Here is a 25,056-nt window from a genome sequence, read left to right on the forward strand (position 1 = left end):
AAATCTTCCGTTTGGAGACCTTGTTACTATAAGAAACGGTAGTATTGATGGATTAAATTCATCAGTGTGGTTACTAAAGGTTAAAAGACACTCTCTCCTTCTGGACAATGTCTAGTGATATTCGCGGTCCAAGTCGCCCTATGTACAATAGGACCGCAATACTGATAAGACTATGCAACACTCATTTTGTTCTTGAATTATAATAGTGATTTTCTGTCTTGTTACCTTGAAAGTAAGTAGAAAAGGTGTATTTTTTCCATGAAACTTCGCTTATGTAGGTAGTAGCATCGAAAGTATGGATTCAGCCCTATATTAATGAATTTATATGTGCATGTTAAAATGTTGGTTGGGTTAAGTCACATTTAAATTTGATTGAAGGACTTACCAACACTGATTGAGAGATTCACGGTAGAAGGAACACATGTCACACTGAGCAGATTGTTTTAAGGCTATTTGTAAGGATTTAAAGGTATGTGTATATATATTTATAACAATAAAATATCATGTTATATTGGAATTGTGTCACTGCATGCATTTCTTGTTAATTGTTTTCGTAAAACGTAATACATTTAGCGGATTGAGCAAATAAAAGATAGTGAAGACACACAATAGTGGGGAACACAATCTTTACCCGAAACAGTGTTACCAACCTATGCTAATTTTCTCTTGACAAGTAACTTAGTTCACTGTTTCACTTTATGAAATATGAATAAGAGTAATATAATCGCTCCATAAATTTTACATGTTTCAAATGTTAAAATGTACATATCCGCAACAACATTTATATCCTAATTTGTAATATTTCAGTCATGTCGAGGTCCATCCATGCTGTTATGTCTGTGGAGAGCTCATAAGGAAAAGAGCAAAAAGTTATTAACTCCAAATATCCTTGAAATTTTGTGAGATGTATAAAGCCTACTTTGGAATGGCAGTGAATGATCAAGATAAATCATGGGTGCCTCCAAATGGTCTGTGACTTGTGCAAAAGTAAATTGGATAATATTTGTGATACTGCTTATTTTACGTTACACATCAAGACTTTGTTTTAACCAATTTGGAAATATTATTGAAAAGAGTGTTCACCTCATATAACATATCTAAAGTAGTTGGCGTGTAAAAGAGCATTGCCAAAGTCCTCCATGCACTTAACAGTACAATCATTCATTTGTCAAAACTTACAATTTTTTCTCAATTTTAATATCGCAAGTACTGCAATAAATCCTTGAACATCATTAAAAAGAATAGCAGTATTACTTAAAGAACACTGGTACTTCTCACATTTTACTTATTAATTTCCAAAAGTATTTAGGAATATTTATGTTTCTTCAGAATATTACAGACGGAAACGAGGATCAATGAGGTTCGCTATCCCCAGAGTTTGGAAGGAGCTCATGGACCACACTACAAACTCTTAATTTTGTATGGTAGACCGAACAGTGCGTTGTAGAGGCAAGAAATCAATTCCATGCTAACATTCCTCCTTCAATTGCAAAAATTCCACATTCAAACGAGTTACCCATTGTCAGTCCTCCCGTGGAGGATACATCTGTGTATGAAGAACAGGAAGTGCAATCTGATATGATGAGAGCATTGCAGATACGAACTACAAAGATATGTCTAATAGACAACCGTATTATCCTAACCAAGCAGATTTGAACGATCTCATTCGAGATCTAAGTCTGAGTAAGGATGGTGGCGAACTTCTTCTTTCGAGACTAAAACATTGAAACGTAATTCATAAATCAGTAAATTTAACAGCTCAAAGGAGATGGCAGGAACAGTTTTGCAAATTCTTTTGTATGAAAGATGAATTGTGCTTCTGTCAAGATATAATGCTTTACAGATGCCCTGCATCATGAAAGGGTGACTTTTATTTATATACAGCTCATCTAGAAGTCTAAAGACTGGGCTTCTGCACAATGGCAATACTCACCCGTCTGTTCCTGTTTCTCATTCCGTCTCTATGAAGGAAGACTTCAACACTTTGAAGACCTTATTGGACAATTTGCAGTATACAAGATATGGGTGGCAAGTAATAGGGGACTTCGAAATAATTGTCTTACTCATGGGTTTGCAAGGTGATTTCACTAAATTTCAGTAGTAGAAATTCCAGTTGACTATACTTATGGGACAGTAAAGAGACAGATGCGCACTACCGGAGGAAGTACTGGCCACAACGGGAGAAGTATTCTGTGGAAAACACATATCGTAAAATACAAGCCACTTGTGTACTCTACATGTACCCCCTCTACATATAAATCTTGGTATCACCAAGCAATTTGTGAAAGCCTTGGATAGGGATTGTGACGCATTGAAGTTGTTACAAGACATATTTCCGCAGATATCACGTGCTAAGATGGAGGCTGCAGTGTTCAAAGGACCGCAAGTGAGGAAGATGATCCACTCCACTGAGCACTCCGAGCTGCTAACAGACTGAAAAAAAGCCTGGAGTACATATTCAGAGCAATATGGTGAACGCTTTCACCAACACATTATGACTTTCGAACACCGTTATCAAGGACAATATAACTAGAACATGATTGGGGACTGCATCTCGAATTAATTCGTGAAATCTCGGCGTCTCCGAATGACTTAGATAATTTTCCCTTGAACTTAGCGCCTCCAAACATTTTCTTATTTCAAAAGAATAACATGAAACTCGTAAATCAATAGTCATAAGATAGCCAGGAATAAGTGTTCTAGAATCATGTACTTGGTTGAAAACATATCCGTTAAGTTGGAATTCAGTTTCAGTTTGAGCAGTAAGTGAAAAGTTTAATAAAGAAAACTCATAGGATGTTTCATACGTAGATTAGATGTGAAATAAAGTCCTTTAGCATTTGACACATATTTTATAAAAAGATAAATTTTATATGATAAAAATTATCGGCATCATGTCCACGCTTCAACTGTAATCCTGCAAGTGCAAGTGAGGTCTGTAAGACCCTAATCACGTTTTAAATTTATACTTTGAATTAATTGTAGAAGTCTAATACACGAGAAGTAATGTCAATTTTGTTTCCAATCCCAGCTTAAGATAACGTTATACATTATTACATGTGCGAAATCTTTTCAATTCAGTGTCATAGTGTTTCAAGCTGTTTGTTATTTAAATATGTCCCCTGGAACACAATTGAGTTTTGTTTGGAATAGAACTTCAATGGTAGGCCTATTTTCCTATCCTCTAAAATGCAACTCACAAGAAAGCTCTGGAAAGATACTGATTACTTGTTATTGTCTAGCTACATTAAGACATATTCACAGATCGTGGCCAGTATTATGCATATGGTTGTGCAGAGAGGTATAATTGAAGGAAAAGTGTTGACATGGATGTGTATAAGGTAAATGTAGACTAACCATCACAATCTTACTATAACATTTTCACATCCTCCTATTACTGGGTTTTAAGTGTATTAAAAATAGTATTTGATGAAATACAGAGTACAGGTTACTACATTTTAAAATGCATGGAAATAGAGGAATAAAATTTAAATAAAAATTTGAAAGAGCGTTGACAGAATCATTTATTACAATCCGTAATTACGCCTGTGGATACATTTCAATCACATGGTTTTATCATGAAAATCATATGAAAAAACGTCCAAATATCTATAATATGACAGATCTCGGTAGGTACTTGGTGTGATATAAATTGAGTACATATTCAAACAATCTCTACATCTACAGGTAACGGACAAAAATATGGAAACACTTGTTATAATTGAGGTATCCATTTTAAACACGATTTGAGTTGAGTTGATTTTGAGTTTAACGTTCAGCAGCGAGGCTATATCAGAAGTGGATCTACTGATTAACGTGGACTCCGAACCACTTGAGCTCTCGCCGGGAATCAAACCCGAGTCTAAGGCGCCAAAGGCGCATACGCTAACCGCTTAGCCCCGAAGGAGCTCTAAGCACGATTTGCGTATGTATCGCTGGTATATAATATTGATTATGAATGGTATGTGTCCTTGTAGTTACTGGAACATCTTGTGAGGTATACAACCTTGCCAATCGAACAGGTGGACCAGTACAGTTCAGTGATCGATCCGTGCAAGTTATCATGAATCACGTCTGATGTGACAAAGTTTCAAATATGGCAAATTGCTGGAGTACGTCCAACGGGATCCTATGTGACGAAAGTAGTAGAAATGTTTGCTGTATCAAGATACACATTCTCGGAAATCATGACTGCTCACGAGTGTTCCGAAAAAACAGCATCAGCGAAGCACCAGCGTGGACGCAAGTATGTCTTGCGTGACAGAGACAGACGCACTTTGGGTAGAATTGGGAGCAACCTGAAGATCACCACGACACCAAAAGTCTCAGCCGAGTTCAGTAGAGTGATTATAAACTCTATTAGCGTCAAAAAAGGCAGAACTCTAGAAGTAGGGTATTTATGGCCGATCTGCAATTCGCAAATAACTTGTGACTGTTGACCATGCTGTTATTCGGAGACAGTACTGCAACGCCTCTATAAACTGGACAATGAAGCAGTGGAAGTCTGTCATCTGGTGGAAAGAGTTTTCCCTTACATTGTTTCCAACTCATGGCCGAGTTTATGTGTGGAGAACACCAGCAACTGTAACTGTCTGTTACCAAGAGAGAAACATGGCTGTGATTCAGTGATAATTTGGGCAGCCATATCCTGGTATTCTGCAGGATCCATCATCATTCCGCATGGATATTCACTGCCTAGGACTACATAACCATTTTGAGTGACCAGCTGCATCCCATGCTGAAAACTTTGTTCCGAGATAATAATACCATGTTTAAAGATGGTGGAGCCATTGTTCATACAGTCCAGTCATCCAGGACTGGTTTCATGAACGCGAAGATGAAGTCCACATCTGCCATGGTCTCGACAATCATCAGATTTCAATATCATTGAGCCCTCTTGGTCAATTTTTCAGACCAAGGTGCGAGCCTACTACCCACCACCATTGTCTTTACAACTTGCAGCCGCTTTGGCCGAAAAATGATACAACATTCCATTGACAATCATACGTAACTTGTATTTCTCTATTCTCCGTCAACTGCAGTCCGTTCTGCTTGCCAAAGGTGGTCCTACTCGCTATTAATAAAGGTAAAATGCAATTTTTCAGATGTGTCCATATTATTGTTTATCACACTATACATTTTTATTTACAAATCAAAGAATGCTCTCGAGGTTTTATTTTTTTGTAATGATTATACTAATAAAAAAGTATATTTCTGAAGAGGCACAAATGGATACAGTGTGTCCGTGTGAGCATACAAATGATGTTTCCGAGTTCGGTTATGGGTGGGAACACAATATGTTTAGTTAATCCAGCATTGCGTGGTTATTACCAACATATTAATTAAGGGAGATCGGGTGTGCACTCTAGTGTATTTCCTTAAAGAGAAAGAAGCTAAAAGTAGCAAACTAAACTTCTGTATCTGGTTATACGTTACAAAAGCAAAATTTAAGATTCAACGGGGTTTTGGTGTATCGTTGGACAACAAAGATTATGATTAATACAGTCATGTCTTATTTAACAGACCAAGCAAAATTTGTTAACTTCGTGCCTATAACTAATAAACTACGAACCTCATTTAGTTCGTTTGGGTTTGCACACTAATTTCCTGTGTTAAATGCAAGAACAGTGTCTATATTTCTTGACTAATAATGCCAATTGAATACTCACTTTGACGAGACTATTACTTTTAATTTCAGGTCCTCTTGATGGGAGTACGAAATTAAGTGTGCCGGTGTCACAGGGATCTTTTACAACTGGAAAGTTTTACCCCATGGAAATCTTTACCCCCTTGTCGGTTTCTGGTAATTTCAAACGAAAAGTCAGAAGTTACATTAAAAACTCATATCATTGAAAGTGATCTCTCAGGTATGCACTCACTTTGTGCACGATGGCTTTAAATCCGAAGATTTGGTAGGGGGTAAAAATTTCCTAGGAAATTATTACCCCCTTCTCGGTTATTGGTTACTTCAAAGACAAACTCAAATGTTACATTATAAATTGATACCACTCCGTAATATCTCTTAACAGGCACAGTCACTTTGGGCAAGATGGCTTTAAATCCGAAGACTTGGTAGGGGGGTAAACATTTCCTAGGAAATTATTACTCCCCTGTCGGTTATTGGTAACTTCAAAGACAAACTCAAATGTTGCACTATAAATTGATACCACTCCGTAATATCTCTTAACAGGCACAGTCACTTTGGGCAAGATGGCTTTAAATCCGAAGACTTGGTAGGGGGGTAAAAATTTCCTAGGAAATTATTACCCCCCTGTCGGTTATTGGTAACTTCAAAGACAAACTCAAATGTTGCACTATAAATTGATACCACTCCGTAATATCTCTTAACAGACACAGTCACTTTGGGCAAGATGGCTTTAAATCCAAAGACTTGGTAGGGGGGTTAATATTTCCTAGGAAATTATTACCCCCTGTCGGTAATTGGTTACTTCAAAGACAAACTCAAATGTTACATTATAAATTGATACCACTCCGAAACATCTCTTAACGGACACAGTCACTTTGGGCAAGATGGCTTTAAATCCAAAGACTTGGTAGGGGGGTAAAAATTTCCTAGGAAATTATTACCCCCTGTCGGTAATTGGTTACTTGAAAGACAAACTCAAATGTTACACTATAAATTGATATCACTCCGTAATATCTCTTAACAGGCACAGTCACTTTGCGCAAGATGGCTTTAAATCCGAAGACTTGGTAGGGGGGTAAAAATTTCCTAGGAAATTATTACCCCCTGCCGGTTATTGGTTATTTCAAAGACAAACTCAAATGCTACACTATAAATTGACACTACTCCGTAATATCTCTTAACAGGCACAGTCACTTTGGGCAAGATGGCTTTAAATCCGAAGACTTGGTAGGGGGGTAAAACTTTTCCTAGGAAACTATTACCCCCCTGTGGGTTATTTTTTACTTCAAAAACAAACTGAAATGTTACATTATAAATTGATACCATTCCGTAGTTTCTCTTAACAGACACAGTCACTTTGGGCAAGATGGTTTTGAATCCGAAGATTTGGTAGGGGGTAAAAATTTCCTAGGAAATTATTACCCCCCCCCCCTGTCGGTTATTTTTTACTTCAAAAACAAACTGAAATGTTACATTATAAATTGATACCATTCCGTAGTTTCTCTTAACAGACACAGTCATTTTGGGCAAGATGGCTTTATATCCGAAGATTTGGTAGGGGGGTAAAAATTTCCTAAGAAATTATTACCCACCTGTCGGTTATTGGTTACTTCAAAGACAAACTCAAGTGTTAGGTCTCACATATGATATTATATGGGTCAGGTCTCACATAATCTTGTTGTTAAAAAGGAACGCCAAACTTTGACAAGAACAACAGAGTTGCTTTTAATATAGTGACTTCCTGGCGGATGTAATCATGTAGTTTATTTCGCATTTCACGTAGCTTCATTATTGAAGACGTTTTAAAAATTATAAATACCCAAACACACAAACATTTTAGTTTGAAAATTCTAAATTATATTAATATTGAAAACCATAAATGGATTATTGCATTATAAATATTTCAATGTTAAATGTGTGTGCAACACTCAGGAATGTACTATGTATCGTCTATTGAATGCTGGTTAACATACTTATTAGTTTTGATCACAGTTTCTATTTGACATATATACTGTACTTCGGGTCCTATAGCAAAACCATGCAAGAGAATGCATCGGCAATTAGCATGTACAGTTTCCATAATTTGGAAACATTTCGAACAGAGCTAGTGAAAACTCGTCCTAACTTCTCTTTAAAGGTTATTCTCTTTCACTCAAATAGATTCTGTGAAATGATTACTATTTTTCCTTAAACATTTTAAACCACTTATTTATGAATTCATAGAGGGTAGAAAGAACATTAAAATTACAAATTTAAATTTGTTTAATGCAACATTCTGTATCAGATTTTGTAAAGGTTAAAATAACGGCACAAATAACAAGATTTAACGTAACAAATACGTAATATACAAATATTTTTTTTCTCGGAAAACATATAGGCCTATATTAAGAATCCCATTCCTTAATGATCATTTTTCTACTTTTAAATTAGTGAACATAGTATTGAGGACATTCATATCTCATCTGATTCATATAAATGGGGATTTTAAATTTTTAAAGAGGCACAAATGGATTTAGTATGTCCGTACCTTGAATAATAAATTAAAACCAAAGGCGTCCAAAATAAGTGATCATGACTTAAGTTTCATTACAATTTTTGGGCAGAAATATTGGAGTTATCAACAGGATGTAACTGAAAATTGCATTTAAAAAAGACAAAATTACATTTGTTTAATGCGATTGAGATGTTCAATTTTACATTACTTTGCAAACAATCCTTTGTAACGCAATCATTAGATTGACAAAGGTCGAACGTATCAGAAATGGAACGAGCCACGTAGTTCGTAACCCATGATCAAGAAAGGTCAGACTCAGTCTCATGACACGGACAGATTAATAATCAGAAGTTTCTCGAATAGACCTATGACCCGAGAGAGATCCATTGTGACCAAGACAGGTAAGGAAACGGCGAAAAATTGTCAAGACACATTTTAAGTATCTGTCAGGCTCCTAATGTTATCCTAAGAAATATGATTTTCCCCTCTCTCTCTTTAACTCCTTGTCCCTTCACTGCATTTATAATTTTCTTTCTCACTTATAATGTTTATCTATATGTGTCAAAGCCTTTAACAATATATGATATCTTCAGGGTGGTCCGTAAGTCAGTACAATGGATTATGTTGGAAACAAACATGATTACAGAAAATCTGACTAGCGGAGGGCGGACTCGGGTAAAGGAGCTACCGATTGATGCATGCGTGGTGAATGGCGGCCATCTTGTTGGCCGCCATCTTAGATCCAGGATATTTTTCAAATATTAAGGTAGGCATGTGACATATCAATTAACACTGTTTTTACAGGGAAATGCAGTCCCGCAAGCGGTAATGCGTTATCATGTCCCATTCCGTGTTATGATGCCCCGAACTTGACGGTTTCTGTTTCCTTGCAGGGAGAACGACATGGCACTAACGCTGCAAGAAAGACGTCACGCCCAAAAATTTACAGGTTTGTTTTTCGTTGCAGGTAGAGCGAGATGGCACTGACGAAGCAGGAAAGAATTGAGATCATCCTCATGTCTGGGGAAAGAAGCAATCGTGTGATTACCCAGGACTTCAACGCGCGCCACCCCGAAAGACCTGCAATAAGCCACAAAACTGTTAGCTACCTTATTATGAAATTTAGTGTATTTGGTAATGTTGCTGACAGACGACGGTCAGCTCACCCACGAACCGCGACAGATGAGGAGACATCCACAATGGTGTTTGCTGTGATTGTGAAAAGTCTGAAGCGCAGCCCAAGACAATTATCAGCGATAACAAGCATACCATGTCTTTCCGTGATGAGGATTCTCCATACGAACAAGTGGCATCACTTCAAGCTGCAGCTTGTCCACAACCTTTCAGAGGATGATCCAGACCGGCTCATGGAATTCGCCAATTTGGCTTTGTCACAGTATGACCGAGATCCGCATTTTCCAGCCAGCGTTCTAGTCACAGACGAGGGAACTTTTATTTGGATGGGGAAGTGAATCGCCAGAGCATGCGATATTAGTCGGATGTAAAAACACATGCGATTAATCTCTGCTAGAGAGTTACTCCTGTTCATATTTTGGTGTGGTGTGGCATATGGAACACGTCGATCATAATATCCTTATTCATTCCTGGTACCCTAAATGATGCCCAATATCTGGACATGTTCCAGGAGTTGGTGTTTCCGTTGCTTCTAAGCCCTGATGCCACCTAGCCGCAATATTTTCAGCAAGATGGTGCCCCATCGCACTTTGCGCTGCCTGTGCCGGAATGCTTGGATCTGCATTTTCCTGAACGCTGGGTAGGTTGCCGAGGCCCTGTAAAGTGGCCAGCCCGGTCGCCGGACCTCACATCCTTGAACTTTTTATGGGGACACTTAAAACACCTGGTGTATCAGGAGAAGATTCGGGATGTTGCACACCTACAGGGACTTATTCAGGACGTCTGTCATAGCATCATTCCCCCTATGTTGTTACGGGTTAAGGAGGACTGGATCAAGAGACTCCGGTTGTGTGTTGCAATGGACGGGCAACATGTGGAGCACATCCTAAAGGTACGACTCTGGGACGTCATAACTTTGGAACGGGACATGAAAACGCATTTCTGCTTGAGGGATTGCATTCCCCTGCAAAAAGGAGTGTTAAATGTGTCACATACCTACTTTCCTATTTGAAAAATCAACTTGGATCCAATATGGCGGCCATCAAGAACTCCGCCATTCACCACGCAAGCATCAATCTGTATCTCTGTTACCCAATTCCGCCCTCCGCTAGCCAGGTTTTCTTTAATCATGTTTGTTTTCAAAATAATCCACTGTACTAAGATTTATGGACCACCCTGTAGAAACTCCATCGTAGCATAAGAACGTAATGATCATTGTAAACACAACCTACACATTTTTCGTATGAGGGATCGTCAAATTTTAATCAAGAGAACCCGTAAAATTTGGAGTTTAGAATATGAAAAGTTCCGCTGCGCCCTAGTAGTGTTGAGTTAAATACCTTCGATAGTAGATATTCAATAACTACTCTATCGGGAATGAAAAAATGATCGTATTAGTTCGAGAAATAAATATGGTAAGTCCACTATAAAATTCTGCAGTAATTTTGCAACGCTGATATATTGGCTGCTTTCGATCAACTATTCTTTCGCATCACTGAAAATCCAATTTACCAGATAAGAACAGATCGGAGAAGTAATGCCCTGACCCGGTTGACCAAGACAAAAGTCGTGACCTAGTAATCCAAGTGGCATTGTAACACGTGAACCTTTCTATAACAGGCACGTATGACGTCTAGAATAGGAAAATTAAACCAAGGATGGCTTGCAATAGAAGAAAATATTAGAAAGCAAGTTTTCATTTTTGCACATTCTATGGACTCCCCTGATACTTCACGGAAAAATCCCAAAAAAATCCTACGTGGAACACCACCTGAAATGACGTCATCAATATGGCGGACATGTAACTACGATTGCTTATGCTTATGAAGTAATATCACTGAACTCAGATACAAACTTCGCTCTGGTGCCAAATTAAAGATAAAGCATCGTGTAAGTGATTTCAGCTGATATTGTTCTTACGTTTTGTCGTCATTTTTAAAAATGAGGATTATTATCTTAAAAAATAATTTTCTCCGTTTCATTTCGTTTGTTTTCTAGTAGATTGCTATGAAACTATCAGATATGAGGAAAAACACCTTGAAATAAAAGTTATAGAGTGGAGTCTCACCTTTCTAAAGATACCAATATTATTTCTGTATCTTAACAATTAAGCGAACTGGTCCATTTTCTGTTGCACAAGGTGTTGAATTTTCAGCACTTAAGATTACGCTAAACATGTGAGAATATTTTTACAATTAAAGGTTCAGAAACGTTTGGAAAACAAAGTTTTAACATATTTTTTAAACCGCGGACATATTTTTTAAACCGCGGAGACTCCTGAGAAAATTATCAAAAATAGCACATGGGCAAGCACCTGAAATGACTTCATCAATATGCGAATATATTCATTTATGCTTATACGATAATATCTCATCAGAGAACTGACATACGGACGTCGTTCTGGTACATGATTCAAATGATTTCAATTAATATGGATTTTATGTATTACCACCATTTTTAATATGCCGGGTGTTATCTTAAAAATTAATTTACTCCTTTCATTTTATTTGTTTGAAATCAAATTGCTATGAAACTACCAGATACATACATACGAAATATCTTTAGTATTTTGAAGTATTATTGACATTGCTAATTTACTTCGCTTTGTAGTGGCAAAATGTCTACATTTTACATTATGATATTATCAAACAAATGATTATTTTAAATAGTAAATATTAAACATTTTATTGTTATAAAATAACACATATTTAAAATTTTGTTTAAAACGTAACACATATTTAATCAAAATTTAGAAACCATTCATTACAAATTACATAACCTAGCTCTCCACATTTACCTTTTATCTGTTTTATGCATTAATGTTTCTGTATCGTTTAAAGGATGATTTTGAAGTTTCTTGATGTCGTCATTTCAGGTGGTTACCCACGTAGGATTTTTGAGGATTTTTTTGTGAAGTATCAAGGGAGTTTATAGAATGTGCTAAAGTGAAAATTTGCTTTCAATTAATTTTTCCGTCTCCAACTTTTATTCGCCTATACTAGTCATGAAGTCCGTATATATTCGGGATACAAGTGTATTCCTCAGGCAGTGCACTGTTCAAGAAGGTAGTGTTAAAATGCACCTCCAGAACACATAATTCCGTGTGATTTTCTAAAAAAAAAAACCTCAAACCTGTGCACTTTTTACACCTAGGCTGGAAAAACAGTAACACTGCATTTACGTTCTCGTAAATGCTCAAGGTTCGTAACGTAATGAACATGCGTAAATTAATGAACGACAAATAATAAATGATAATAATAATAATTAGTAAATAATTAATGATGAATGAATATGCTTAAATATATGCTCAACGTGAATGAACATTGTTCCCAATTTATGCAAAGATAATTTTCCTTCCACTTAATTTGGCTTAAATGGATTGCTATTAACTTTATTAGAGTATTTACTTAAAATTTTGAAATCACTTAATTCTCTTTTAAGCACATAGATGACAGGACACGCTTACAATATAAATGTTAATTCCCTGTAAAGTACCTTTTTGGTTTCTGATCTTGTAATGATAGAACAAGTGTTCGTAAGATAAAAGAGTTTAAATTACAATATATAGAAGGAATTATTTCGCTTAAAATAAATAAACATTACTATTTGTTAATAACAATTGTTCTTGTACTTTTGACTTAATGCTCATAGAATCCCTATACACAAATATTATGAGTTCTTATGTCATGTCATGAATTCTATTTCGTAATTATAGCCTATGTAATTATATGTCTTCTGGACGGAAATTCCTTGATTTTAAAATGTTTAAAGAGGCACAAATGGATAATGTATATTCAAATCTTGAATAATGTTTTAAATCCTTTTTACACTTAATTATATATTTTGAATTTAATGCCCATCTTTCATTTATGCTGAAAAAATGTGGGAGTGTGTTCAAGTCTTTACATTTGTTTATATATTTTAAAGTAAAAGAAAATTCTCAAATAAAGATTAAACATGCCAAAATTTTGTGATCGTTTTGTTGAAGATATACCATGTGAATGCATAATCACATATACTTTTTGTACAAAACATTTGAATTGAAAAATTTACAGGTTAATATAGGTGAGTTCGAAATAGCAGACTTTCAATGAAAAAAGAAATATAAGTATAGAATCACTTTGAAGAGCACGTTATATATATATATATATATATATATATATATATATATATATATATATATATATATATATATATATATATATATATATATATCACCCGACATTCGCACTTAAGAATAGGTGTTCATGCTTATTTTAATTTGAAAGTACCAGCAGATTCGCTACCAGAGATAGCAGTCTGGTTGTAGTGCGTTGCGGACGGCATACTGATAGTAATTTTAAGAGCATCAGCATAGGAAGTTATATTATGGCTAACGATGTGAGCCTCCGATATGAAAATGACATCAGTGAACACATATTATGCAATTAAGCATAAGTAACTTGGCGATTGGGCATATAGTAGGTTTAAAAAATCATTGTACTGATATCGCAGCTACTGTTCATGTGTTTGCAGTGTTATTTTTTCATCTATGGTTTCTACTCGCAGTTAAATACAAAGATTTACACATCAGTCAGTCGCCGAGGGATGTATATAGAGCGCCTGCTCTACTTAGCTGATATGATGGCAAATACCAGAGCCGTGCCGTGGAAAATCAGCGCCCGGAGCGAGAGTATACGACGGCGCCCCCCATACATATATTCCAAGCTATTTTTCAATCTTTTTCCTTTTTTCTCTCGAATTTTTCGCCCCCCTTACTTCGGCACCCTGGGCCGTCACCCCTCTCGCCCCCTCACGGCACAGCCCTAACAATTTTCATGGCCGCCCTCTATGTGTGTGCACGAGTACTAAAGATTTGATATTTGTGGATAGCTCAAATTCTGTTTAGAATTGTTTTATAACCTGATTGTGGACTCGCGAGAAATGCTTACGAATAGTGAAAAAAACCTGAACATGCGCGCCGACTACCTGGGTGCTCCAGAGCTTCACCACCCATACAAATTATTTAGTGGATGCGTCGCACAAACAAGACTTTTCATTTGATAGAAACAAAATAAAATAAATATTTCTCACTTGTCATTATAAACAAAATAAGCAATTAAAACATTGAGATGCAAGTTAAAATTTCTAACCTCTAAAATATAATTGTTTGTTTCAAATGTGTTTGTGCAATGGCAACCAAGCAAAACACTTAAGTTAGTCACTTCGTAGTTTATGTTCACAACAACATTCTTTCTGCAATACCATTAAATTAATATTTGCTTTTATGAAGATTATTTGATTTTAATTTGGATGAATGTGATGATATCTTTTATTAACTTGTTGATAATTGCATTGCCTCTTCCAATCATTGTGTATTATTTAAGTTGTTTAAAGTATACATTTAAATTTTACGATTACTTATGTTGTGAATGTTCATTACACTGTCAATACTATTGGTATCAATGAAATTAATAATAATAATATTAGTATGATTACTATACTTACTATACTGATTATATAATACTGTAGAGACCTCTGTTACGTAAATTGAGAGACATCACTAGTTAAAGTGAGTAAGTGATTGAAATTACGTATTCTACTTACATTAGTTATCGCTTAACTATATATTACTTCGTATCCTTGTCGTTTTTGTGCTTAATGACTATTGAAAAATCTTTACTAGAGAACATTGATAATTACTTCAGTTTTTAAAATAAAGTTTTCACCGAGGAAGAAAATCGATGCATTGTGTTGATATATAAAAGAAGACCCATCAATATATATATATATATATATATATATATATATGGTGCACTACTCAGAAAGAATTAGTAAGGAAACTTGAATATAACTTCTGTTCTTTGATAAATATTGCTTGGTGTAGACTATGGCTAGGGGTTTTCTATATTTACTACTTTTCAACATAATTTTCCTTTTAAATTTATAAAACAAAATTGTCAGTATTTCAAACAATCAAGCATGAAATCGTAAGACGACACGTTATCATTTAATTGTACAGCGGGGGACACTTCTAAATGGTACAGCCATATGGAGATTTACGGCTAAGGTGTACCATTTAGAAGTGTCCCCCGCTGTACCATCTGTTGTCCATCTGAAGTACTAAATGCTTGCAACTAAAGCATTCCATTATAAGCACAATAGAAACGGAAATTCGTTTTACTCATTATCACGTACCTATAACACGTTTAGTACACTTAGCCACATTAAATTTAAGTATTCAAAATATTTCGCGTAGACTGTTTCAAAACAACATAGGTGTGTAACCAACTTGCAATGAAATTCTGGATAGTTTCAAAGGGAATATTGTTCCAAACTTCTGTCAATATCAATGTCTGCGATTTCTTCCCTTAATACTTAAACTTGGTGTAGCAGTACACCGCAAATCCTAAAATCAATTACATTAAGATCCGGACTTTCTGATTTACAGTCATTAGGTTCAATACAGTCATGTGAATTGAATTTAGCGTTGCCACAATCTCCCTGGCAATATGGGTCTTTCCTCTGTCTTCTTGAAACGTCCATTCCCCTCGGTCCATTGCTTTGTTTACGTCGTGAACATCTCACCTAGCTTCAATTATCAAATGGAACATTCAAAGAGAAACAACTTTAAACAAACAATCATTAGAGATATATATTCGAAAATGCTAAACAATATTATTATTAGCTAAGACCACTCACGTATTATATTGTAATAAATACATATTTATGTGTATGTGAAGCACAGAGATTAGTATAGCACTGTATCTGGTATTCTAACTCTGAAAGTTTAGGTTTATTTCGAGTGGAAACGGAAATTTTCTAGTGTATTTATCTGTTACTAAAACTGAGGTTTCATTACAGCAAACTCTCTTCTGTTTGACTCTTTGATGTACAGTAATATCCTGCAACAAAGTTGTGAGAGATTGAGTGAAGATACATGAAAAAGTTTCTGAAACTTTCCGTCAATTTGGAGTTTTCACTTGTGGAAAACATCCTAAATTTAATTAGATTGCGGTTTTTCTGACACTGAAATTGGCATATATACGTAGTGATATTTGACATCTTCACTTCAAAGATGTTTTACATTTATTTCTCTCTGTGAGAAATAAAGGGAAGGGAACTTAGAACGGTTCGCTTTTTATATTAAATTAATTGAGCCTCTACAACGCAAACTTCACTGCCATAATGCCATTTATTTATATATGTTCCTGACAACCTCGTATCGACAATCTTATTATTTAAACATTTGAATATCTTTTTATATATATTAACATTATATCTATATATTATTTCTTTTTCTTTCTCTCCTTCTGATATTAAAAGCAGCCAGCCTAGTACACAGGGTTGAATTCAGGGGGTAGCCCGGGGGGGAATTTCCCTCCCGAAGAAAATTCATTCCCCCCCGGAGAAACTCAAAAAATTCTAGTCACAAATTGTAGAAATTACTTCATATAATTATTTGCTTTCTTTCCGTGCACGTGCAGTCGAAATCCAATCTCTCAATATACATATAAATGACGCAGACCCATTCTATATAAATATTAAACATGTAACATCTAAGATAGAATACCAAATAGGCAATAAAACTTGTATTTCTTAACGCTATGACCGAGTTTGGCAGAACATGAAATTGTCAACTGTTGAAGAAAGGTTTGTATTTTAGTAGGTACTATACTCTCGCCCTATGTTGTATATTAGTAGGTAGCACTAGCACAGGTTGAGATAGGAAAGGAAAGATAGGGAAGATCTTTCGATCGTTCCATATGATCTCTGATGTCAACAGACTTCAGTTCTTGAAAATATACAGTTCTTGCATTATTTGAAATAGGGCACCTAAATCCCATTTCTCGCATCGGAAGTAACAGACGTAAATGTGTTTTACGATTGTTAAAGTAAACACACCTTTCTTTAATTAAAAATAATTCAGTTAAAGGGAGAGATTCAGAGGGCGTCATTTAGAGGGATCAGGAAGGAACAGTTAGTTATCCCTCCTGGATTAGAGACTTATATAGAATTTATCAATATGATAGTAGTATATAAGTGAAAGATTGCTACTGAAGGTGATGAAGACCCTGCTCAGAGCCGTGCCATGGGGGAGGGGAAAGCGGGGCGACGGCCCCGGGCGCCGAAGTAAGGGGTGCAAAATTCGGGAGGAAAAAGAAAAGAAAAGAAGAAAAGAAAACAGAGGAATAAAACACATGCGCACATATTATATAAAATGAAAGGAAAAAAGTAATGAAAAGTGCTCAAAATCAAGGAAAAGCATGGTTTACTTCTTAAAATTTTCTCACCTTTCGCGGCTGGTCTGTCGACCTCACTCATATATACGAGGGTGCCGTCGTATATTCTCGCGCCAAGCGCTGATTTTGCACGACACGGCACTAATCCTACTGAAGATTTCGTAAACTAAACTATTGATGTGTATGCAGTGAAGAAACCAAGGCTAATAAGCTTGATTTAGAATCAGAAGTGTGAGAAAGAATGATAACTTTTTGTTAAGATATTTCTGTGTGTTTGTTTTAGGACAAAAAATATTTGAGTTAATTTAAATCTTTTTAAAAAACTTCTACATTAGTAACAAACAGTAACTACTGAATATAGGAAATAGTAACAAAAATAGCTACTGTAAATAGCAGCTAAAGTTGAGTGTAAAATATTTTTGCCAGTCTTTATTTAATGCTTTAGATGAAATCAAACGATTGTTTTTTTTAATTATAATTTCATATCGAATATTTATCAGCAATTAGTGTCAATATTAGGTAAGATGTGTATGTGAATGGAATTGTTAAATATGCTGCTTTTTTGCAAAAATACAGAAAACAACCCTCCCCCCGAGGAGTTGACATTCCCCCCCGGGTGAAAATGTCTGAATTCAACACTGCTAGTACATATTTAGAATATCTCATGGTCCAAATGTACAATGTACCGTTGTAAACTACAAGTTCAACTTTCTAATAAACGGAACGTTGTGTCTAATATTATAATGAAGTTAATGAGACTAATACAAAATATACAGATAGTTTTGCTTATAAAGAACACAATATGGGAATTCCTACTTCATAATTACAATCTTTCTTGTATTTCAAATTTTCTTCTTAATAGAATTACTGCAGACAATATTGGTTTTTCGTAGTTGCTTGGTAAAGAGTTAACTAACATTTAACGCACAAACGGTAAATAAACGCAGCGCACAAACGGTAAATAAAACAAAAGTGAGTCGTGGGCTCACTTCAGTAAAAAAAAGTGTACTATTAGGAGCCCTAGAAATAACATATATTCGTATGGTTTTGAGATTTGTCAATATTGTCCCCTGAATTAATTTCTCATGTATGGAAGGGGCCCAGGGGCGTAAGTAACGGCCCCGCAGACCTTGCCGTGAGGGAGGGAAACAGGCTCCGCGGGGACATAAATAGTAAGAGAAAGATAGAAAGAGGAGGGCCCTAGAATGAGAAAAAACTTTTTCTAGGAGGCCCAAATACACGTATAATTGCTTGCCCCCAGAAAAATCTAAGTTAAGGAGCTGTCTCTAATGTGAATTTATTGGTACAGTTCTGCTAATAGTTAACTATATCAGGTTGGTCTCTTTAAACCTTGGGTCGTGGAGAGAAACAATCTTACAGGAGGAGAGTATTCAGAATTTAAGAAGGTGGGGAAAAGAGAGCGAGGATGAGAAAGATGAGAAGAAAGAAAGAAAGAGAATGAAAGAAAAACTTCCACATTTACTTCATAATGAATTTAAACAAATATAAACAAAAAAAGGATATCGGAACCCACCACCATAATATTTGTGGAAGTTTTGGCAGCATTCTGGCGTAATATATTTCCCGCCAATTCTGGGGCCTCAGTGTTTGGCCGAATTCTGGCCTTACAGCAGTGGCGGATCCAGGGCACGATCAGGGCCCAACGGAGAGAAAACTTTCTTATTTTATATATTTAAATAAAATCCATCCCAGAGTTTGGAGCTCTTAAAAGTAGCTCTAAGTAGCAGTACTAAATTCCCAAACTCTGTCCGTCCTGGATCCGCCCCTGCCTTACAGAAGCTATCGTCTAGGCATTCACCTCGGGGGACGGAGGAAAACCTTAATAAGGAATACTAGCCAGAGCTGGGTTCATGCCCACGCTCGATCTACCTATTTTAATGCCTTTTTTTGTGTTGGACAGTGTGTTGTGTGGCACCCAAACAGAGTAAATGCATACTGCTTTAAAATATATACATGTTAAAATTCGCTTTATACTGTATTTTGAACACGTAATTTAATGTGTATTATATTCTTCTTACAGCAGCATGCTTTATTTCCTAATACTTTAAGTCTATGTTTGTTAGTATTTATAATTATTGCATCATACTAATCCTTCTCAAAGCTCGTTAAATTAGTATGAAATTCTAGACTTGGCGGTTTGCAACATTGCAAACCTTCAGCAACAGGCAATAATGTAGCGTGAATATTTCCACCTATACTCGCATCGAAATTCCCAGCCTCTGTTTACAATCAGTACAAGATGTTTCTTTCGCCTTATCATGAAAACAACGCTGTCCAGCGAACCTAACGGTCTTCGCGATCTCTGTTTATTGTTTACAATACAAACTGCATGCTTCCAATATTGCCAGGCGTACAAGGTTTTCGCACACTTTCGAACAAGAACACTTGTACAAAATTGAGTGTGCATTATATGTAAGATTGTATTACATAATAACTAACTCGATTGGTCATAACGCTAATATCTCAGTCATCTCAAAAGCAGCAATTTATGTAGTAATAATAATTGTTCTATGACTGTGCAGAAGTAGGTACATTCGGTTCGGTGATTCATGTGCCTGGCAACCATGAATTAACTATGTAGGGGTGAGAAGCAAGGTGTTGACGCTCGCACTACAACTGTTGTTTGTAAACAATTTTCCATCCCAGAGTGAATGGACAATAATTCAGACAAATAGATCCTCACACTCTTAAAAAGTTCAAAACAAAATAAGTAATGTTTACTCATATTTGAGGAAAAAATGTTTCGTTATTTCCAAATGTGTTTTCATTTGTAAGCTCAAGGCAAATTTTCAGGTTCCCATTTATGAGATTTTCTCACTTCTAAAAAATGAGAATGGAATAGTGCGTCATTTGCAATATCATAGATGATTAAATAATAACGGTAACAATCTTACTGAAATAATATTACTATGTTTTACTAGATAATAATATTGCTAGGGTACAATTACTATTCAGGTAACGAGATAAAGGATTTCAGTTGTAGCAAAGTGCGAATGGATATGAATACGCACGCAGTAAGTGATGCAGGTATGGATACATCCCATGTGACAGCGGCGAGGAGCAGCATACATATCAACATTCAAACGTAATAATTTGTTCGAATTGTGAACATTCTACCGTAGACTAATGACTGAGCAGCATACATATCAACTTTCGAACGTAATAATATTGTTCGAATTGTAAACATACTACCATAGACTGAAAATTACTGTAGTACATTCGTTAAGGTGTAGAACGCTGACACCCCCCATCCCTCATACAGGTTATATAGGCTATAGCAGTCAGGTTGGCTCCTTTATGTATCAAAGCTCAATACTCAATTCACATAATAACGAGTGCAGCAACAACAAGTGAAGCCGGGTTAGAGCCCCGTAGGGCACGTTGTTTTCTATATTACAATAGAACGGGGAGGCATCTCAATGTTTTACACTTTTCGCCATTCGTTATGGTGCAGAATAGCTTATGTACGGAAACAAAGAATGCATAAGTCATCTGTGTAGTTAGAAACAGCGTTACAAAACAACGTGTGATTTATTATTATGGAATTGTAATACAAAGGTACATTGTACTGATCACCTAGCATAGATTTTCGCCTCCTTTTTTCGTTACCAGTAATCGTGTTAATGACAAACGTTTGCACGTTATTTGTGACATACTACTGTACGCATTTGCTCTTAACTTAACGTAGAGGCTGCGGTAGCTCAGTGGTAGAGCTTCACCTCTGATGCGTGAGGCCCTTGCTTTGATTCCGGGATTCTCAGCTCGCGGCAAGCGGGATTTCTGGTGGATAAACACAGTGTGTATGGGTTTTCTCGGGGTTCTCCCATTTCTTCATACTTTCTTCATTCCACTATCTTTTTCATTCTCATCATCATCGTTTCCTTTAGCCTACCCAACACAACTGTGGGAAAAAAAACTCAAAGATTTCATTTATGTTTTAATCCAAGATCCCACGATTGTGCTCCAAGGCTAAGAGAGACAGTGATAGAGATGAATAATAATGGTGTAATGAAAATGTGGACGTACATCTCTTGGCAGTTTTTGCATGGGTTTGTGACCTTATTTCCAATCTGAATTGAATCGTTAGCAGTGGAGTTTCAGTACATTTATGAGGGATGCTACTGTCGCATGCCCCTGCCGTAATGAAGAAGGTGGAAGGTAGGGGCTGAGTCCTGGAACTCCGGACCTTCCCCAAAATCGCTACTTTTATATAAATTTTATTTAATTTTAGGGGCAATTTTACATATTTTAATACAATTTGTCCTCGTATTAAACTTGGAACCCCTCCGAAATTAATTTCTTGTAGGAGGAAACTGGAGAATCCTGGAAAAGCCCACAAACACAGTGTGTAGGCAACTTTTTCCTTTATGGTAGAGAAGTAGGTATATTGTACTGCGATGACTCAGTGGTAGAACTAGCCTCCGATGCATGGGGTCCCTAGTTTGATTCCACCTCCGTCAAGTGGGCAGTGTGAGTAAACATGTTATGTGTATTTTCTCGGGATTCCCTCACTTTCTTCATTACAGCATTTTCGCTCATTATCATCACAACGTCTCCCTGAGCGTGGGACGTTACACTCTAGCAGAAATTGTTGCCGTTATTCTGAAGTAGACGGATAATTCTTGAATCTGAATTATCAAGAAATTGGTATAATGTTGGAGAAAACGGGAGAATCTTGAGTAAACCACGTCGATGAAAAAGAAAAGTCTTGAGCAAGTGGACAGTGATAAAAAGGAAAATGTTCAACTGTCTGATGCAGTAGGAATAAATAACGCACCTAAAATACAAGCCATCGTGGTATTCGTGGAATTTTCTTGAGTTCAAGTGGAGATTTAAATGTGTTATGTTTTAAACAATATCTATAACTGTAGGTGTTTATTTAATATAAATTCTGGGTGTACCAATCGTTTGATTTTTTTTTTGTATGTTTATATTTTGTTTATATCCTTTTACGTCTTCTCCTATTTGAGAACCCCGTTTTTGTGCACCGTTTCTCGCTTTTGAGGAAGATATTTATCAAATCTTTTCGAGAAATGTGTTTCTCAAAATTGGGGTTATACGTCTCATTTCCTCAAATGTTACTTTCTCAATTTTAAGAAAAAATACATTTTTTTTCTCAAATTTGAGAAAGCATTTGCACCCTCAGAAATGAGACATAATTCCTGGCATTTGAGTTATTATTTCTCAAAATGATTTGAGAAAATCGAAATCCCACTTTTAAGAATGTATTACTCGGTGCACAAGTAAGAAACGGATGTTCTCAAATACGAAGATTTTTTCTCGAATTTAAGAAACCATTTTTAACAGTGCAATGTTCGACTATCAATAGATACGCAGATTCTTGTGTTAAACTTACATTATGACATGATTCAGGTTTTCGGCTTTTGGTTATTGGAAATAAGCGAGTTAAAATTGCAAATTTGAGCTATTATTTATAGTTACTACTTCCAAAGTAACTTTTGAGGAAAAAAATCAGTGATTGTAACAGTGGTTTTGGGATGCCGTAGTATAAGAGAAAACTAGAAGTAATAAAAACAGTGAAAATATTCTTACCTCATTGAACTGAATAAGTAAAGCTATCAAATTTCTTTAAAATATGACGTTAGTACTGCAAATAGTTACTGAGATGTATGTAGTTGTGACGCCATCAAATCAGAGACAATGTTTCGGGGTATGGCAGTAATATATAATTTCCTACGAAACAATTTTGCAATGCATATATGATTCTTCGTGGCAAAATTGTCTGTCATAATGTCTCGTCCGAATAACAACTGTGTTAAAAATTGCAAAATTTACATATTGAAACTAACTAATCAATTCTTATTAAAGGAAAACGTCTTTCCTTCACCAGTAAATTAAGACATGTAAAGTTCCGCTAAGTGTAGTTATTGTGGTCAACATACAACATAATTTGAAAGGAGAGTAAACGATATTCAAAATGGCTGCATCTCATATAGCCCAATAATGAAAAGGGACATTAAACTGCAAATAGCTTCTGAGAAGGAGCAAGTAAGTTTCGTTTCACATTCTAAAATAACTCAAGATTTCCAAACTGCAGGAAAATATTTAAAGATAGGTTTGTGCAGCATCTACCGTTCAACTAGGAATTTACACGTTTGTTCACCTATTACACCATATCTTTCATTAAAAAAAAAAAAAAAACATTTCGTAATGAACGAAAATATGTTTCGCGAAATAGCTGAAATAGTGTGCAGAAACGCGGATAAGGTGTATAAAGGTAAGATAACTGAATATTGTTCCATCTATTTGACACAAGTTTGCTTACCATATGGCAAACGATAAGAAAGATATGTAACTTTTTTTAAAGAAAACAATGGATATTGTTTTTGCAACTGGCTTAACTACATGCAAAAACTAGAGTAGTTAAAATTTGTTACAACGTCCGTTAGAATTGAAAGATTCTTATTAAACAAAATCGCTGATTTCATAAGAAATACACAAGAATACTAACGTGTAAACAATATTTTTAAGTAACTACTTACATTGAGTTAATCATTATTATAGTTTCATATTATTAAGAAATACATAATAACTCTTATTCTTTTGAAATTTACTACGTAAAATGAAGTAGCCTACTGATCATACTAAATTAGAAATATCATAGTCTTTGGTTTCAGATTGTAGGAGACTCCATAAGTTAAAAATACTATAAAAATCTTCGTATGATAAGTGGATACGTTTTCGCATGCAGTATGCATGTTTGTACCTTAATGACATCATAATTCATATCGGTCAACATAAACAAGTGTAAGAATTTTCAAATTCCAACTTTGGGGTTATCTTCCAGGCTGCTTCTGAATCTATCGCCTGATGAAACAGTTTGCACTTACTCGTATGTTTAAAATTTCCTGAATTTCATATAGTCCTCAGACTATGCCCATGAAGACTAATCACCAGCGTCTTATTATAACATTTTCACATCCTTTGTATTAATGGATTGTAAGTGTATTAGAAAACAAGATAATTTTTTTTTTCAATGAATTGAAGAATCACAGGTAACAAAATTTCAGAATGCATGACAAGGGAAGTAATAAAAATAATCGTGCAATTTTAATAGGCTATACACAGAAACAGGCAACACACCGCTTAGCTACGCTTCTGGACATATTTCAATCATATAGTTTAATTAATCGCTTCCTGAGTCATATTTGTAACGTCCAAGTACTTCAGAATATGATAGATCTAGGAAGTACTTTGTTCGACACAAGCTGTTAAGTACAAGCACAATTAATTACAGCTCAATATTAATACTGTTATTTGGCAAAATTTATTAAATGATAGAGAGCAGCGGACATTTAGTTCCTACAAGTGTAATTTTGTTAATTACTCAAAAGTAATTAACGAAAAACACATTAAAAGAATAAGAGATTTTTAGTGGTTATTTAATTATGTAGCTAAAATATTTTTACAACAAAGAAATTTCTAAATATATGTTAAATCGAGATCAATATTTCATACTGTTTAACTGAAGATCAATAGTTTCATCTAAAAAGGAAAAACGGCTCTCGAAGATTTAA

This window comes from Thermobia domestica, chromosome 10 (genome assembly GCF_964235325.1).
Source record: "Thermobia domestica chromosome 10, izTheDome1.hap1.1, whole genome shotgun sequence".
In the NCBI taxonomy this organism is placed as follows: Eukaryota; Metazoa; Arthropoda; class Insecta; order Zygentoma; family Lepismatidae; genus Thermobia; species Thermobia domestica.